General features: G+C 51.5%; 1 protein-coding gene across 1 annotated transcript in view; it reads left to right on the top strand.

Annotated features, from left to right (window-relative positions):
* The window catches only part of LOC144722262 (uncharacterized), a 109,517-nt gene that overhangs the window by 17,388 nt on the left and 73,157 nt on the right, over nt 1–18,972 (top strand). The window lies entirely within an intron of this gene.

The following is an 18,972-nucleotide window of genomic DNA, read 5'->3' as shown; positions in this document are numbered from 1 at the left end:
CGCGAGTAATATCAGAACAGCCCCTGGATCTCCCCTAGGTCGACTCGGCCTTCAATGAGTGTACCTGCTGCGGGCTGTGAACATTCGCGTCGCGTGACACTGAAAGGGGCCCAGGCACGGTTCCGACCACGCCATCTTCCTCGTGGTGTTTCCGGCTTGTTGTGTCCCTCGCTGCCAGTACTTGCCCCAGCAGTTTGCATGGCCGTCGAGGGGAAATCTTCGCCTTTGTCGTACGAATTTGGTTTACGTGAGATTTTATTTGCGTCATTTGTTGATTTGCACGTGCGGAGCGGAGGGCGTTGCTCTCGCAAAAAAGCCATGGAACACACGAAAACGAACTGCTCCAGTGACGGAGGAGTGGAGTGACAGCGGCAATAATGACGACTGTGTATCCATTTCGCAGCCCGCTATTCCACCGGTTTTAATTAAAGCTTCACAGAGAGACAGAGAGAGAGGGGCTTTCTCTATCTGCTCAGCGATTCTCCACCACGCGCTCACTGCTAGCTCCTGGTTACGTCATCGCTTAGCGATTCTGCACCACGTGCCCCACTGCTAGCCCCTTGCTACGTCATCGCTTAGCGATTCTGCACCACATGCCCCACTGCTAGCCCCTTGCTACGTCATCGCTTAGCGATTTTGCACCACGTGCCCCACTGCTTGCCCCTCGCTACGTCATCGCTTAACGATTCTGCACCACGTGCCCTAATGCTAGCCCCTCGCTACGTCATCGCTTAGCGATCCTGCACCACGTGCCCTAATGCTAGCCCCTCGCTACGTCATCGCTTAACGATTCTGCACCACGCGACCACTGCTTGCTCCTTGCTACGTCATCTCTTAGCGATTCTGCACCACGTGCCACACCGCTATCCCCTCGCTACGTCATCGCGCTACCCACATCAGGCAAGTGTGCCAGCCTGCAACGCACCTTCACGTGCATGTTGCACGTGAAGGTTTTTTTCCTTCTCTCTCCAAGCGCTTCAGTTTCCTCCCCACGTCAACGCACACGCACGCGCATTCCTTGCCGTGTGCAGGAGCGGAGTGGTGCACAATCGCCGTGATGATTCCTCCTCTTCCGTGTTTGTGAATCGGACAGCGGAGTCGTCATCCGTTACAGAGTTCTCGAGTGCAGCCGAGACGACGGTTCCAGTCTGTCCCACCGACAAACAAATAACAACGTCGTTTCGGTATTTAATTTGGTATGATGCGGCTCTGAACGGTTGTGATTGGCTCGCAAAGAACACTGTTGACAGGGCGTGTGGAAACGTCTCCAGTAGCCGTAGAGAAAGGCGGCTTAAAGTCACTGCAGAATTGGTTCCGTGGATTTAATTAATTATGGAGGGCCGGTCTCTGGATCTGGGGGAGGTCACACAGCCGGCTGCAGAACGCCAATAGAATACACACTCGGAACGTAATGGGGAGGAAAACCCCCAACCTTAATATATATGGATGTATTTACATATTTAAAGTCACAATTTACATACCGACCAGCTGCGCAGTCATTCCAAATTGCAGGCATCGCTGGCTTTGCTAATTCCAGTCTCGCTGGCAAGAGCAAAAGAGATCGCAAAACTCTGCACTGCCTCTTGCACAGAAATGTCACTGCGGGTGTCACCCTGCCCGGTCCATGTGCCACGCCAGTTTCTGTCCCCAATGTGCTACGCCAGAGAGATCATTCATTAGCTTGTCAGCGGGGGAACCAATTTACCTAACAATGGATTTTTAAAGAGGAAACTCGCCATAGTCAGTGCACATATTCATTATTTATTTAGTTCCTTGTGCTTTTCATTCATTATGGTGGCATGCACTGCACGCTGCGCGTTCGACTATGAACACAAATTAGACGATCGCGTCTCGTGCCGCGTGTACCCGCGTGCGAGCGCGTGTGTGTGTGCCGTGCTGGCCAGCATAGGTGCTACTCGCTCACATTATCTATACCGGTCCTGGGCCTCGCCTAGGTCGACTCAGCCGCCAATTAATACCCGGTGCGATGTGTCAAAACATCGCCACTCGGGAGGCAAAGGGAGCGGGGCGTGGTGCTGGCCACCCACTCCCTCGTGTTCCCTGTTGGGGTGCCTTGAGGTGGATGGCCAACATAGGTGCTCCGCGAACAGCACTTGCCCCAACAGTCTAAGGCTATAGGGGGTATATTTACCTTGAGGTGCGCGTGTGTGTGCGTGTGTGTGCTTTTATCAATTGGTGCATTGGCCAGTCATCTCAGTCGACCCGTGGCACCGGAGTCTGCCCCTTGACCTCCTGCCAGCGGGCGTTCGACACTTCACGTAGCCTCGACGTGCACATCGCCTGCCACAGGCGCCGTTGTGACGGCACCGCCACTTAGTGGCGAATGGCGGGTGTTGTTGTTGTTGTTGTCAGCTGCCGGTCACGCTCGTTTCTCGGCGGTATCCTCGCAGCGTGCGCCTCATCCGGTGGGTCCCCTCGTGCGCTCGGCTGCGGTCGTTGCGTTTCAACGCCACAGGAGAGTGCGCGTGACTCATTCGGGCTCGGTACGGGAGGCGCCACCACCGCCACCACCACTGCCACCACCACCACCGCCACCACCGCCACCACCACAGGCGAACACAACGCTCGCTCGCGGTGGCGTAACAAGGGTGGGGACAGGGGGTGCCTTGCCCCCCCTCCCAGTGGCCAAATCTACGAGTTGGGCCCCCCTTGCCAACCACCGTAAGATAATTATTATTATCATCATCTAGTAATCATATTTACATAGTGCTTTTCATCAAGGATCTCAAAGCGCTGGCCTAGGACACAGCAGCAACAGACAATCAGCATATAAATAATATGACACGTACATTTTTTATCATTTCCTAAAATAACTAAACATTCAATGAGCAGAAGCATATACGTAGATATGTTTTGAACAAAAGAGTAAAAGAACAACCAATTTATTTTGCGACGACGGAGCGCCCTTACAGCGTCAAATATCCGAGACCGTGAGCGTAACGATGCGACGAGGCAAGATGAGCCGTGATTTATAACAGCCCCGAGGTGCGACTGTGCAAGTCAAATATTGGCGCCCCACCTGACCGATTCCCGCGCACCCCCTTAGCTGATAATGTCGTTACGCCCCCTTTGACGTTCATCATTAGTTATTTAACAAACGGGCGATGTACAATCACGCCCCCCTCCCTCGCCCGCCCCACACGCTTCCTCTGGATGAATGTCACGATTCGACGTGGAGCTTTTGGCGCTCGCTTGGCAGTGACTCGGCGCGAGCTCCAACTCAAACGCCCGCAGCGAGAGGACGAATTACGAGCGGTGTAATTGTGCGGCCCTTTGAAAATGCGTTGCAGCCCTTCGCGCCTTTGACTTATTAATTCCTGAGCATCAAAGTCGGCGCCTACGCATTGCAGACGAACGTCTCCCCCCCCAATTCTTCGATGGCAATTTCCTCCTCGGTCGGAGTCCATTACTCACCTGCCTTCGCACCGATTGGTTCAAACTGCACGTGGTTCACCGTGATTGGCTACTGGGGGTGCTCGCGTTGTCGCGGTTCACGTGACCGGCAGGGGAATGTGCCCGGGGGCGTGGTTGACACGGGGCTGGGCTATATTGCTCAGTCAGCCTCGGTCTACGCCTGGCTTGTATCATGAGCATGGGCATTGACGTTACACATGGGATGGGTTCATTGACACCCGGATCCGCAAAAAAACAAAAAATCCCACGGCAGATGTGGATAGTTCTAGATTTGAAGCTTTCGTAAAGTCACGTAGGTAAAAAATAAAATAAATGAAAACAACTAAATTAAATCACGACGTTTCGAGCGCAACACAATCGTCCTTCTTCAGGTGGGGACAACGTAGCGAAAGCACAACCGCTTATGTGGATAGCAAATGCACAAAGTGCACAGACTATTGCGGCAACTGACCGCGGCTACGAAATCCAAACCGTGTACCACATGACAGCATTATTATTGTTATTATCACAACCACTGTCGGAGCCAGTGGGGGGGGGGGGGGTAGGGTGGCACGTGCCCCCCCCCCCCAACGATCCGATCTAAATCCCTTATTTCGATCGGATCATTCGGGTTGATTAGTAAGAAATCGGTATTTTGCGACTCCCACAGCCACTCTGTAGCTTATTATTAAGTGACAGGGACTCTATGAGATGATAGGACAATATTCTGAGTCCATAATTGGCAATATGTAACGGCAAAGCGGTTATAAGTGATTGACAGAATTGGGCGCAGTTGCGTATACAGTCCACGACTTCCCTGAAGGCATCAACACCTTCAGCGAGCGCAATGCCGATCACACAATGCGGTTCGAATTCGACCTTCGATCGATGGCTGCGCCATCGCCGCACACGCGTCGAATAAAAAGCAAGGGACAGGTCCTTACTTACACGTGGGCTAATTAAGGGGGCTTTCAACGGTTTTACTTAACTCGATTCCGCTGTTTGTCCGGGTCAAATCTTGTAATTAAAAATTTGTCCACTTCCCGTTGACCAATCAATTCCACATTTTGCACACGTACTTAGATCCGGTGACAATGCATGCCTGTATCAAAAGCGGCATCAATTAAGCAATTAATTCGCTACGTTTAAGCAATTTACATTTTGCATGGACGCCTTATTATTTATATATATTTGTGTGTAGGTCAATAACGCCGCGGTCCCTAAACTGTGGAATCGGCTTGCACAAAAAGCAGGCGCCGCGTGTGATGATGGACGCTTGTGTTGCGCCCGAAACGTCGTGATTTATTTTATTTTATACCTACGTGACTTTTCCGAAAGAACCAAAGAGTATTTTTTACATACTTCTCGACCGTGAGTTAAACCAAGTTGTTAATACAACCGTTGTTTAAAAAAACATTTTTAAAGGAGTTTATTTTTGGGTTAGATCGGGTAAATGTGTCGTTAATCCACCACAACCCGACACAGCGTGCTGTGGGTTTACTCTTCAGCACACCGGTCTGCTCAAGTGGTAACTAATTAGCACGTTTTGTTTAGGTGACAAAAACCTTACTAATTGGCTGTGTCGGGCTGCGGTGGGATAACGACACTTATATTTACGTGATCTAACCCAACATTTGTTTTTAATTATTATTGAGATGTTTGGCCAATACCAGTTACAGTGCATGGTTTTTTAAATTAACAATGGCATGACGTCGGAAGACCCGAGAGGAAACCCATGCGGAACAGGGGGGAGACCATACAAACACCACACAGAAACGCTCCCGAGTTGGGAATCGAACCCGGGTTGCTACTTTCTGCGGGGCACGAGTGTCACCATTGCGGTACACTGTCGCCCACGATAACTTTCCCCACCGCGGACCCCAACGAGAAATATGCCGGCGACCAGTCTGCAAATCAGCAGCAACGTTCAAGCAATTAAATTGAACGCCTAAATCGCTCGCAGCTGAATCTCGAATGGAAGAGGAAAAAAAGAAGAATAATTAATTGAGCCATTATTCCACGACGAGAATATATCCCGCAGATGAAGGCAGCACGGCCAGACCAAAGCTGGCAGGCAAAGATTAAACCGACAAAGCAAATCCTTAGCCAGAGTGTTACTGCCCCTGCAGAGCCCCGATGTAATCCTCCCAAAACGTCTCGGATTTATAGATTGAGCAATACAAAACAGCGTGCACATTCGAGTGAGCCAAGATCACGCTCTGTGCATGACAAGACCAACATCAGCATTTTCAAGTCTAACGATCAGTATACGCCGCAATCGTATAATGCACTTGGAAATTACAGTACAGAACGTCGAGAGAAGGGAAAAAGAGAACGCAAGTGAATTAAATGTGCGACATTGACCCAAGCGAATTTGAGTGAGGAGGGACAGGACACACATCATGGCCAGGGAGTGAACGGCGGCTCATGGTCAAGACTGATACCAGATTGGAAGTCAAAGGAGGGAACCGACTGCAGAGATGATTATGGCTTGGAGGAGGGTAAGCCCTCATCCAGCAGTGGATAACAAATGGCTACTGCTGCTGCTAATGATGATGGTACAATGTAATGATTAATTTCCGGGGTGAAATTACTTTGCTGCCTGTGAGCGGTGAAGATAAAAAAAACAAAGGCAGAATACAATTCTCATGTCGGAAGAGGAGTCGGACGCTCGGGGTGGGGTAGGCAGCGCCGCGTGAGCGAGGAAGATTGCGAGCTCCGATGATTGACAGACGTGCAATGAGGTGGGAGGGGGGGGATAATGAGAAGGAGGGGAGTGGTCGGCCTTTAACAGCTGGCGTTTTAGAAGCGCTGTGCACCCCGTGTTCCGCCCTGTCTGATGAACGACCCAGGCTGTGTAAGTCACCGTTTCACAAGGAGGAGATTCCCCACACAGCCATGCGGACTCTTTGTGAAAGTGTTGTTAGGAAGCGCCTTTTGAGGCCAGCGCAACACACGGGGATGCCCAGCACTCAATCCGGCTCGAACTGCCTTTTTTGCAGATATATATTTGTACTTAATGAGAAGCAGGCAGACATGTTCATATGATAATCACTCACGTTCGTTGTGGCGTGGAATCAAACACACACAGCTATCGGTTTCGAAAGCGATAGCGTGCTAACGACCCACACTGACCCACTGCTCCCCCACGAAGACAAATACGCATACGCACCAGCACAAACACACAGGCTCGCACGTGTACAGTACTAACACACACACACGCTAATACAACAAAGACAAAGATACCCCTATAGTTTTCATGGACAATTGGGGAAAGTGCTTTTTGCAATCACCTATGAAGGCCGTAACGCCACACGAGGGGGTGGGTGACCAGCACCACGCCCGGCTGCCTTTGTCTTTCGCGTGGCCATCTTTACACACCACACCAAGTACCCATTTGAGGCTGAGTCGATCTAGGGGAGACCCACGACCGATTCAGATCATCTGGGCGGGGGGGGGGGGTGACCCACACAGACACACATCTCACCGTGACACGCGCACGTACGCCGCGTAGGAAACCAATCCACGTCTCCCTCGACCCCCACCCTGCACAGAACCATTGCCTTAAAGAGGACGGTCGCCTCGGCTACGTGGGCACCTGGGCTCAACACCTGATGCACACCTGGGACTCAGGGCAGGGGTGTGCGCGTAGGGCGATGCTGGCTGGCTGCCTGGCTAACACACTTACATCCTGGGGAGATGTGGGGACAGTGGGGAAATGGAGCTTCTGCAAAACGGCGGAAAGTGCAATTAAGGAGCCCTGCGTCGATGTCCCGCTTGTTGCGTTCGCTGTGTCATGTGGGCGATCGGCACGTCACAAAGAGAGGCCACGTGTTGGAGTTGTTTGTCGTTGGCGTGTTGTTTCGTTGTTGTTGTTGTTGTTGTTGTTTATTTTTGCTCCTCACTCGGGTTGCCAACTCTTTCTGAAGCTATTCCTGGAGATTTATTGTTGTTGTTTCGATTTAAAGCTTTCGTGACTGCAGGGATTCATTATTGGTTCTTTCGGTAAAGTCACGTAGAATGGAAAAAAACAATAAAATAATAAAAATAAAACAATACAATTACCAGGTGTGGTATTCACAACTGATGACGATTGCTTGTGTTGCAATCGAAACGTCGTGAGAATTTTATTGTTTTATTTGTATTATTTTATATATTTTTTTCCCTTCTACTTGACTTTACCGAAAGAACCAAGAATATGTTGTTATTGTTGTTTCTCCAACAACGTGACGTCACCTTGTTAACTGCACCGTTCATCCCGTTCACAATATCAAGCCATCATTGCACTGTGCGTGCGTGTAAGGAGTGTCATTGATTATAAAAACCCAATCTATATACTGTTTAAAATATCACCGTCATGAAGCTTGAATACAAACAAATACATGGCAACATTAATTTATTTCCTTAAAATACGCACGAGTAAAATCTCCCGGATTGCTCTCAATCATCGCCGGGAGATCGATGCCAATTCCTGTCGAGTTGGCAACCCGAGCACTCACTCCCTGCGCGTGTGGGGCACGGCTGCGGTGCCCATCGGTTAGTGATGGGTAGAGCAAGGGTTGCTTTACCTTCAGCCCCTTACAAAGACAAAGATCCCCCGTATAGCCTTGACAGACCGGAGGGGCAAGTGCTATTAGCATGGGCCTATGAGTGCCGGAACGGTACACAAGGGGGTGGGTGGTCAGCAACACGCGCGACCGCCTTTGTCTCCCCAGTTGCGTTGTTTACACACCCCTCTCACACCCCACGAGGCTATGAGTGAACCACCCCCACCACACTTGCCCGGCTGAGTTGGTAAAGTAGCAGCAACAGCAGCAGCATCGTCAGCGGCACCACGGTCTTTCCGTGCGGTGGTGAATCTCCCGGGGGGGGGATCTCCCAAGGTTGGGTGCAGGGGACGGAGATTCACCGCCGCTCCGTAAATATCCCCCGCGCCCCGCCCCCCTCCTGGGTCACCTTCTCCTCTGGGAAACCGCGGAGATGCGGGCGGGCTGGGAGCGCGCGTTGGAAACTGCCTCGGCACTGGAACATCATGTCTGTTGTGGTCTCGGGTGGAACACGTGGCAAATATTTGCAAGCTTGCAGTTCGGTCGCATTCAGATGTGTGTGTGTGTGTATGTGTGTGTGTGTTTTTGTCAAGGTCCGTAGCCACGGAGTCAACATTGGGGGGGGACCAAATTTTCTAGGGCCCCCCCCCCCCAGAAAAAAAAAAAATCTAAATTTGAAAGCGAATTTCCTGCCATTTCCTGCTTAAAATATTTAACTAACACATGGGAAGGACTTTTATTTTCTTTTTTACAATAATGTCTGATAGTGTATTGTATTACATTGCTCTGTTTTTTTCTTTTTTACCTTTTCTTGTTTCATTGTACGTAACGGCAGAGATTAGGGATTAATAAAGTACAACCATAACCACAATCATATAAACAAAAATCTATTTTATAGCAATGTATTGGGGGGGGGGGGACATTTTGTGCATATTTGAATATTGGGGGGGGGGGGGTGTTTGTGTGTGGGGAGCGGTAGTGTCGCGATTAGCGAACTGCACTACGAACCTGGCGACCGAGGTTCGATTCCCGCTTACGGCCAACACCAGTGACGATTAATTATCTGTACCGGTCATGGGCCTCCCGTAGGTCGACTCAGCCTCAAATTAGTACCCTAGTGCAGTGTGTAAACATTGTTACTAGGGAGACAAAGACGGCCGGGCGTGATGATGGCCACTCACCCCCTCGTGTGCCGTTCCGGCTTTCATAGGTGCTTGCCAACAACACTTGCCCCAACAGTCTGTTAAGGTTATATAGGGGGTCTGTGTTTTTGTGTGTGTATGTATGGGGAGTGGTAGTGTAGTGGTTAGCGCGCTGCGCTACGAACCCGGCGACTCCAGTTCGATTCCCGTTCATGGCCAAGACCAGTGACGACTATCTGAACCGAACCTGGGCCTCCCCTAGGTTGACTCAGCCTCAAATGTGGAGCTGGTCGGTTGTGTAAACATCGCCACTGTGGAGATATCGGCGGCTGGGCGTGGTGCTGGCGACCCAACCCCTCATGCGCCGTGTCGCCTTCATAAAGGTCCTCGTCAACAGCACTTGCCCCAAGAGTCCTTTGAAGGCTATACGGGGGATCTTTGCGTAGTTGTTTTTTTATTCTTTTTAAATTGCTGATTTGTGAGTTCAAACCAAGGTACAGGTGCGGCCCTGCAATTGCTTTGCTCACGCCGCTGCTAGCAGAAGGGCCCTCCACTCGAGGGAAATCGACAACGTCTCCTCTTTAAGGAATGTTGGCCTAATATTTTAACACTTGAAAGAGGTGGGGGAGGGGGGGTACCCACACTTTACCCCACCAAACACATTGAAACAGCGCACCGCTGCTTCAACTGCCTCGCCAGGAGATCGAATCCAACTGGTGACCCCTGGGTTTGTGTGCCAACCAGCAACGGTGGCGAGGTTTGGCCATGTTTGTTGTAGTACGGAGGTAGACTGATGACCTTAATCTAAGTTGTCTTGTGGTTGTTGTTGTTTGACTTGCATCCCACCTGGGATTTTTGCACACAGCGTTGGTGTACGGTGCTTTTTCTGCAATATTTTGCTGTCTTTTCTTGGATTTTCTGTTTGCACATAGTCACTTTGAGATGTTTTCTTGTTCATGTTTTAGTTTTTTTGTTTGTTGCGGTTGCACCCGATTCAAGAGCCGAATGGCTCACAGGGCTACGCCTAATAAATGAAACTGAAACTGAAAGGTGTCATCTCCCTCGCCAGGTTCGTAGGAGGATCGATCCCGGAATCCTCGCGACGCCTATCGTGTTATAGCAGTCCGCGCGTTCCCTCTCTCTCTCTCTCCGTGGTGGCCGCGTGGATTGTTCTCCAGGTTCCTTCGGGGTTTTACCCACCACATTTAGAAACAAAGAAGCGTTTACATTATTTGACTGCTGCAAAAAAGTCCCACGTGCGATGGTGATGACGACGACGACGGCGATGATGATATCAGTCACTGTCGGCGAGCTATCATCTGTGGCCAGGTCGCCTCTGAAAAATGATCTAATCGCTCGAGTATGCGCGCGCAGATGTGCTGAACTTCTTTCGCACCGCACTTAGCCGACCGTGCGAATCGGAGGTGTGCGGTGGAAAGGCAACAAACTAAACACCAAAAAAATCGGGGGCAACCGAGGCAAACGTTGACCCACTGTGTCTGCTGCTGTGTCTGCTGCTGCGTCTGCTGCTGCGTCTGCTGCTGCGTCTGCTGCTGCGGCTGCTGCTGTGTCTGCTGCTGTGTCTGCTGCTGCGTCTGCTGCTGCGTCTGCTGCTGCGTCTGCTGCTGTGTCTGCTGCTGCGGCTGCGTGCGAGTTTTGGGGTTTATTGGATTTGTTGAGACGGACGATCCCGTCTCGCCAATTGCCCTACGATTGGCGACGGTAATTTGTGGTCGCGGTTACAGACGCACGGACGCGTCGATAAATACAACCATCATCATCATCGTCGTAAGTAAATGAATGCCTACACTCGCATCAATAAAAACGTACACGAATGAGTAGGTGGCACAAGACGAACAGCTGTTGGCACGGTGGCACGGTGCCCCATTGTGTAAACGAGACGCCTGGTCGGACGTTGATCCAGAGGGCATGTTAGGATCCCTTGAGCTCAGCGAGATTAGAAGGAGGGAGCCATCCGCCAGCTTAGAACGCTCTCACGATCGCTCGCTCGCCCACTCGCCCCGTCGCTCATTCACTTATTCATGAGCTCACTCCACCTGCAGGGGCCAAACACCGGTAGCTCATTTACAAGTCCACGATCTGGAACCGACACAAGCATACGCCTGAAAAATAAATGAATTGCGGAGTGAAATATGTACCCCCCCCCTGCCCCCATTCACCCTCCTCCGCTCCTCACCATTAGTTTAATTAAAATCTATAACGTTCCCATCAACCGAACACAGTTGATTCAAAACCCTGCCAACTGCGCCAACTCCCTCGCCAGGAGTTGGAATCGAAGAAAGCGATAAACCTCGCAAGTCCAGTGTGCTGACCGATGCAGCCAGGGACAGACAGTCCATAGTTTCCGCTCCGAGTACTCCTAGGTAATTAAGTACAGCCATACCAGCAGCAGGCCCGACTGTCGTCTGGGGCAGTGTTAACGGTCAAATATTGCCGCTTTGGATTTGCCTCCTGTAAACCCAAGCAAACGATTCTGTTTTGCCAAAGCATTTTTTTAAAATGCCTTTCGGAGAGGCGACTTCGCAGTTATCATGCAACGTTGAGACCAACGTTGGTCCAACAGTTCCATGTTTGCTGGGTTATTGGATTAGGAGTGTGAGCACTGGGCCGAGACTGCCTGGATCCTAGTTCTCAAGCGTAGCCCGGAGGTCGATGGTCTCAGTCCTGTGGGCATTGAAAATATTGGTTTGACTGGCAGGCCATTAAATACTTCTCTGTGTAAGGGCACGCGGACAGATTCAGCCGCCCACCCCCCCCCCCCCCCAAGTGCGTGGATGAATGAGGTCACCCGAAGGGATCTATAGATAAAGGCAAGGCAGGCTTCTTGGCCATGGAATGAGAACACAAGGAGATTTGATGCAAATGTTGTTAACTGGGACAAATCTCCGGTACGAGAAGCCGGGGAAGACTGTTAAGCGAAGTAAATCAGCAACGTTGAATAAACAATCATGAACAGAGGTGAACGGAAGGAGGCAATGACCAGCCGAAGTATTTGAGAACGTGCAAAGACAAAGATCCCCCTTATAGCCTTAACAGACTGTAGGGGCAAGTGCCGTTAGCGAGCACCTATGAAGGCCGCAACGATGCACAAGGGGTGGGTGGCCAGCACCACGCCCGACCGCCTTTGTAACCCCGGTGGCGATGTTTACACACCGCACCGGGTACTTATTTGAGGCTGAGTCGACCTAGGGGAGGCCCAGGACCGGTTCAGATAACCATCACTGGTGTTGGCCGTGAGCGGGACTCGAACCGCCACACACACAGACACACACAGAAAGAGAGAAGGGTTCTCACATCTAGCTCTGTGATATCACCTTTCACGGGACATTTTTTTTTCACGCCACAAACAATTGGGTGACAATGCATTTGCCATGCGAGCGTTATGAATGGTCGGGGCAGTTCGCTCTGACGCCGATAGCGCACTCGGGATAACATCTGGAATATTTGAAATATTTCATGTTTATGTATGCACCGTATTTGTTGTTGTTGTCATGATAATGTGAGCTTGCGATGAAGTCTGCGTGTAGGGCTGCTGCATTGTAGCGACTGCCTGGCGACGGTTATTCACTCACTCATTCACCTACTCGTTATTCACTCACTCATTCACTCACTCATTCACCTACTCATTCACCCACTCGTTATTCACTCACTCGTTCACCTACTCGTTATTCACTCACTCATTCACTCACTCATTCACCTACTCGTTATTCACTCACTCATTCACCTACTCGCTATTAACTCACTCATTCACTCACTCATTCACCTACTCGTTATTCACTCACTCATTCACTCACTCATTCACCCACTCGTTATTCACTCACTCATTCACCCTGTTGGTGGTGGGGCTGGTGGTGGGCAGGTGGTGGTGGGGCTGGTGGTGGGCAGGTGGTGGTGGGGCTGGTGGTGGGCAGGTGGTGGTGGGGGTGGTGGTGGGGCTGGTGGTGGGCAGGTGGTGGTGGGGCTGGTGGTGGGCAGGTGGTGGGGGTGATGGTGGGGGTGGTGGTGGGGGTGGTGGTGGGGGTGGTGGTGGGGCTGGTGGTGGGGCTGGTGGTGGTGGTGGTGGTGGGGATGGGTGGTGGTGGTGGTCGTCGCAAGATTTGTACGACACGCATCGTCATCGATTGCGCAAAAATAGAATGGCAATCGCAAATGGGATCGAATTCCTTGGTAGCTGCGAACTGTGCGGCGTGGGCTGTCAGGGTTCATAGATCAATTATCATCTCACGGGTGGCTTCATTGCACGGTTTGTTTGTTTGTATCTACCTGTGCGGCAGACATCGACTATTGTTGGTGAAACATTCCTCGAGCTTTCAAATGTGACGTCAAATTCAATGCGAAGTCGTCGATTTTTTTGGGACTAACTTCGCCTGTTGCAGCTTTATACCTCTCCCCTCTCATCTCACTCTACTCCCCTCCACAAACTCCCCTACCTCTCCCCTCTCATCTCACTCTACTCCCCTACCTCTCCCCTCTCATCTCACTCTACTCCCCTCCACACACTCCCCTATCTCCCCCCTTTCATCTCACTCTACTCCCCTCCACGCACTCTCCTACCTCTCCCCTCTCATCTCACTCTACTCCCCTCCACACACTCCCCTACCTCTCCCCTCTCATCTCACTCTACTCCCCTCCACACACTCCCCTACCTCTACCCTCTCATCTTACTCGACTCCCCTACACAAGCTCTCCTACCTCCCCTTCTCATCTCACTCTACTCCCCTCCACACACTTTCCTGCCTCTCCCCACTCATCTCACTCAACTCCCCTCCACAAACTCTCCTACCTCCCCCCTCTCATCTCACTCTACTCCCCTCCACACACTCCCCTACCTCTCCCCTCTCATCTCACTCTACTCTCCTCCACACACTCTCTTACCCCTCCCCACCCATCTCACTCTACTCCCCTCCACACACTCTCTTACCCCTCCCCACCCATCTCTGCTCCAGCACCCAAGGCTATCTGCCCAAGGCCCCAGGCAACTTTCGCTTCGTGGGGAGAAAGCTCAACCTACCTCGATGCTCTGGAGCTCTCTTTCCCCAAAGCCATCCGTTCTGTTCACTCTGACCTTGTGCAGTTCTCGACTTGCGTCTCTCTCTCTCTTGCAAAATTAATACGGCCACAGTTTCCGTACGGCGTCTCTAAACGCAAACAAATGCCTCGCTCTGTTAATCCAAATTGCATTGAACTGTAACCACATCGCTCTCTCTCTCTCTCTGCAGTCTCTGTGTGTCCAGATGCTCTCCCGAGCACGTGTGTGTGTAAGTGCGAGCGTCAGTTTACTGCCAGTAAAGGTCTCCGCGTATTTACCATAGGACAGGTGCGACTGGCTTTCAGCATGCGAGTGTAGTGGGCGTAAGGGTCGCTGATTATGATGACGCTGCTGCTGCTGCTGCTAAGAGACTTTGCTGGAGGTGAACGGTGAGGGGAGTGGGGGAGGGGCAGAAGATACTTTAATTGTAGGTAGAGGTCAAACCTGGTGTTGTTATTTTGATTGAGTGAGTTTGCTCCTCGTGTCTAACCCGGGCGAGATGCGGTTGGGTTTGGCAGTGGCACAACTGCGCTTTGAACCCGGGCGACTTGAGCTCAAATTTGCCGTTCCACCGCTAACATCAGTGGCACGTGGTGCACTTAAACCGGTTCTGGGCAAGGGTGCTCCACTCACCCGCACATTGACCAGCGTGGTGAAGTATTGACAAACGAGCCCCCATCACCGACACGGAGTGGCGAGGAAGTGAACAAAGCGCTGTGAAATCAGTGTGAAGCGGCCGTTGAATTCACTCACCATTTTTCGAACATTGTACAAAAGATAGTATGTCGTACGCATATAATGATGGAATTATAGTTGAGTTGATCTATGTGTTCGTTTAATGTTTAGCACGCTCCAGTGTATACAATGCAATTGGTTGTCTGGGAAACTCACAGAGACCCATAGACTCACACAGAGACCCATGGACTTACGCAGAGGTCCATAGACTCACACAGAGACCCATAGACTTGCACAGAGACTCATGGACTTACGCAGAGGTCCATAGACTCACACAGAAACCCATAGACTTGCACAGAGACTCATAGACTCGCATAGTGACCGGAGAGACCCATAGACTCACACAGAGATCTAAAGACTCACATAGAGACCTATAGACTCATAGAGAGACCAAAATTTACTCACCCAGAGACCCATAGACTCACACCACAGAAACCCATAGACTCACACCACAGAGACCCATAAACTCACACCACAGAAACCCATAGACTCACACAGAGACCCATAGACTCACACCACAGAGACCCATAGACGCACACCACAGAGACCCATAGACTATCACAGAGACCCATAGTGTCACACATACGTCCCTGTGTTTCTCTGCTCAGTTGTGTTTCTTAATTCTGTTGGCGCTACGGGGACATGTTGTCTTTGAGTGTGGGGAGCGATATTCAATATCCTGATCGAGGTTGGTACAACAACGTTGATATTAACATCAGCCTGTTACAAAAATAGCCCGCGATCCATCAAGGGAGGCGCGCGCGTGTTCGCCCCGCTAGGAATGTGCAAAAATGTTGCTTTGCATCGCAAAACCATCCAGAGCCGGGGCTCTTTACGGCGGCAACACCCGCACAGATGAGCCTTCCCTGTCGTCCCGGCGGCTCTCCTTAAATATTTCGCTGACAAACGACCCAATTAAACTTTCAGAAGGAGCGCAGCCCCGCGCCTTTACCCACCGTGGATGGCGAGAAGCGACTTTCCAAATCCTCGCGATGAATAAATAAGAAGGAACCTCCGCCTGCACAACCCCAACCACGCAACCTCCACCCACCGCGCGCCTACGGATGCTCCCGCTTCGAGCTTGACCCCTTGTCACGGTGGCTAGGAGATGTTAACTCCCTCGCCTGGTATGCTGGAGGTCGTGCGTTCGATCCCGACGCTGACGATGCCTGCAGCTTTATATTTGGAGTTTGCGTCTCTTTCTCTGTCTCTCTCTCCGTCGTGGTCGCGTGGATTTTTCTCTGGGTTCCTACGGTTCCCCCCACCCCCTGCTCCACACTTAGAATCAACATGAACTCGTTCAGGGTATCTTGCTGCTGCTGCTATATCTCCACGTGGTGATGAAAAGCCACTTCGTTGGCAGCTATCATTTGTGGCGGCCAGGTCGCTTCTGATAACGAGCTTTTGTGTAGCTCCGTGTGCCTTACCTCGCAAAAGAAAATAAAAATGTGTAGTTCGGTTTAACACGTAAGCTTTCACGACCAATAGCATCCATAATACAAATCTGGCTGTCGCCTGATGAAGCTAGTTGCAATTGCTGGCGAAACGCGGTACTCAGTTTGTAAATGTTGTGGCTTTGCTCTCCAATACACCGGTGTGCTGTACTAGTGACGAATTGGCACGTTCTGTTTACGTGGTGGCGGGGTTTAACGACACATTTATACAAGGTGCTTCAAAAAAATGTTAACACTTCCGAGAATTTGCAACAACACCACGATAAGTGTGCCCCCGGGCTCTGGAGACCACCTGGAGAAGATTCCAGGCAACGCGTTGACAACGATGGCGAACAAGTGGAGGCTCTTTGACTTTCCGAAGCTATTAACGTTACGTTTGTTATCATGTTACATTGCATTGTCCGTTCTTTTTCCGTTAAAAAACGAATGTCCCATACAAGTGTTACAACTTTTGTTTTAGCACCCTGTATATTAACGCGATCATGGATGTGTAGACTCGTTCTAGTTTAGGCGGTAACCCCATTGGCGAGGCATATCCACGGGCAGGTCACGTGCGAGAGGGGTCACGCTACGGCCCGGCCTCGTGTACCCCCCCCACACCACCCCCCCCCCACACCCCCCCCCCCCACACCACCCCCCCCCCTACACCACCCCCCCCCCCACACCCCCACACCACCCCCCTCTCGTTGCCTGGCGATGGAGAGAGGAAATGGAAATGTGAGCGGACCGGCAAATTTTCTCTCTCTTAATTAAACAAACTGCGAGCGGTCACTCAAAGAGAGAGAAAAAAAAAGCCCAAGTGCGCGAGTCATCGCTCTCGGTTAGCCGCACCTGTTTTTGGTGGGATTTGTTTTCTTTTTTTTACACAGCCCCCCCCCCCTCTGGGTGTACCCCCCCCCCCCCCCCACTGCCCACGCTCTAGAGGTCGCGGGGCGCGGGGCGTGGAGGGTTATTTGTTTTCCTGGCTTCGCCTCTGCTGGTCAATGCAGGAGGAAAGTGGAGGGGGGGGGGGCAGGATTTGGTTCAGATGTCACGCCGAAATAAAGGGGTTTGTTTAACACGTGGCAGGCTTTCGCGACCAATATCATCTATAATATAGGTTTTTGGGTTCGATCGCGTATAATTACGTGATCTAATTACGCGATCTAACCCAAAAACCTCTATTATGGATAAAGGGGTTTGTTTAGTTTTTTTTTTTATTCGGGGGGAGGGGGGGGGGGATGGAGTGGTTGTAGTGTTAGATCGCGTATTTATAAACGCGTTGTCGAACGCGCCACCACCCGACAAAGCCGATTGGCAGCTGCTCGTCAGGAGTGAACAGCACGTGCCCAGTTCGTGACTTGCTCGAGCACACCGGTTTGCGTGTCGCGGAATAAATCCACGGCGTTGACAATGCGATCAGCACGACAGCGACTTGCTTCGCTTGGGCGATCAGCCGCAGTTGTGAAGGAGTGTTCCTCCTGCTTCCGTCTCAAATAAAGCAAAGGGGGGGGGGGGTGTCACTGATGTTATCTGTGGCTGGGAATCGAACTCGGGTGGCGGGGTTCATAGCGCGGTGTGCGAAACATTGCACGCACCGCCGCTGTGGTTTGGACTCGAATCATCTACAGAGCAAGTTTGTCGAATTGCTTTGCTATACAGGGTAGAGTCAGCCTCAAGGTTCCACGCTGGTGTGAGTCTCGCGCTGAGCACTCGACATTGAAAACGTTGGCATCTTCGCCGCCACCAAGTAACTTGCCGTCCGTGTCGTTTGCGGCGTTGGAAGCCTCGCGGAGCCCACCGATGGTGACGAGCGGTCGTACCAGTGGCAAACAAAGCCACTGCCGTCGACAAGTCGAGCACCGTTCCCAACGCAGACTCGGTACATCCGTGCCACATCAAGAGAGGCGCGCTTTCTCATGTGCTGCCCCAAATAGTCGACAGCTTCCTCCCCCACGCGTTCGTGCTGCCGACTCCGCCGTCCCCGTTTAAAGTCCGATCTCAAAACGGCAATCTTCTCTCCCCGGCCACTGTTTGTGTGCAGCGCCGTGAGATGCGGTCACGTTTAAACGGTGTAGAATCACACATTGTATTCGCAATGTAACATTTGCATTGCATCGTGCACCTGCCTTGCATTGTGTTCAATACATCGCGCACCTGCCTTGCATCCTGTACCTGCGTTCTCAGCTTCGCCTGAAGTCACTGAGCGATTGTGCAGCTTTATTTTGTTCAATTTTTTATATTGCCAAGCTCGGCAGAAAGGTAACAACTCGGTTGGCTGAACGGGATTTGCGGATGGTGGCTTGGGGAGATGACAGCGTTGGGATCTCTTTCCCCTCCACTGCCCCCCCCCCGTCTCTCGTTAATTCTCAACGAGGGGGGTGTGGGTGAATGCATCGTGTGTGCAACTATCAGAGTGGCCATCCGCAGTGAAGGCTCCCAGGCAGAGTCGCCCCTTGGGTACACGGCGACTCGGGGCGACCTCCACGTGCCACGCGTTTCGATCTTACGGGGTCAGTATAAAACAAGTGCCGCTTTAAAGGGGAAGTCAACAATTGACGTTTGTACCTAAATACGCTTTCCTGCCATGGTGACCTTGGCATTTCCATCATTGCCGAGAGGGCCGATAAACAGGCGATGAGAGTGGGACC

The sequence above is a fragment of the Lampetra planeri genome, chromosome 14, assembly GCF_965212315.1.
Source record: "Lampetra planeri chromosome 14, kcLamPlan1.2.h2, whole genome shotgun sequence".
NCBI lineage: Eukaryota > Metazoa > Chordata > Hyperoartia > Petromyzontiformes > Petromyzontidae > Lampetra > Lampetra planeri.
Note: the sequence above shows the minus strand (reverse complement) of the source record. Positions and strands in the feature narration are given on the sequence as shown.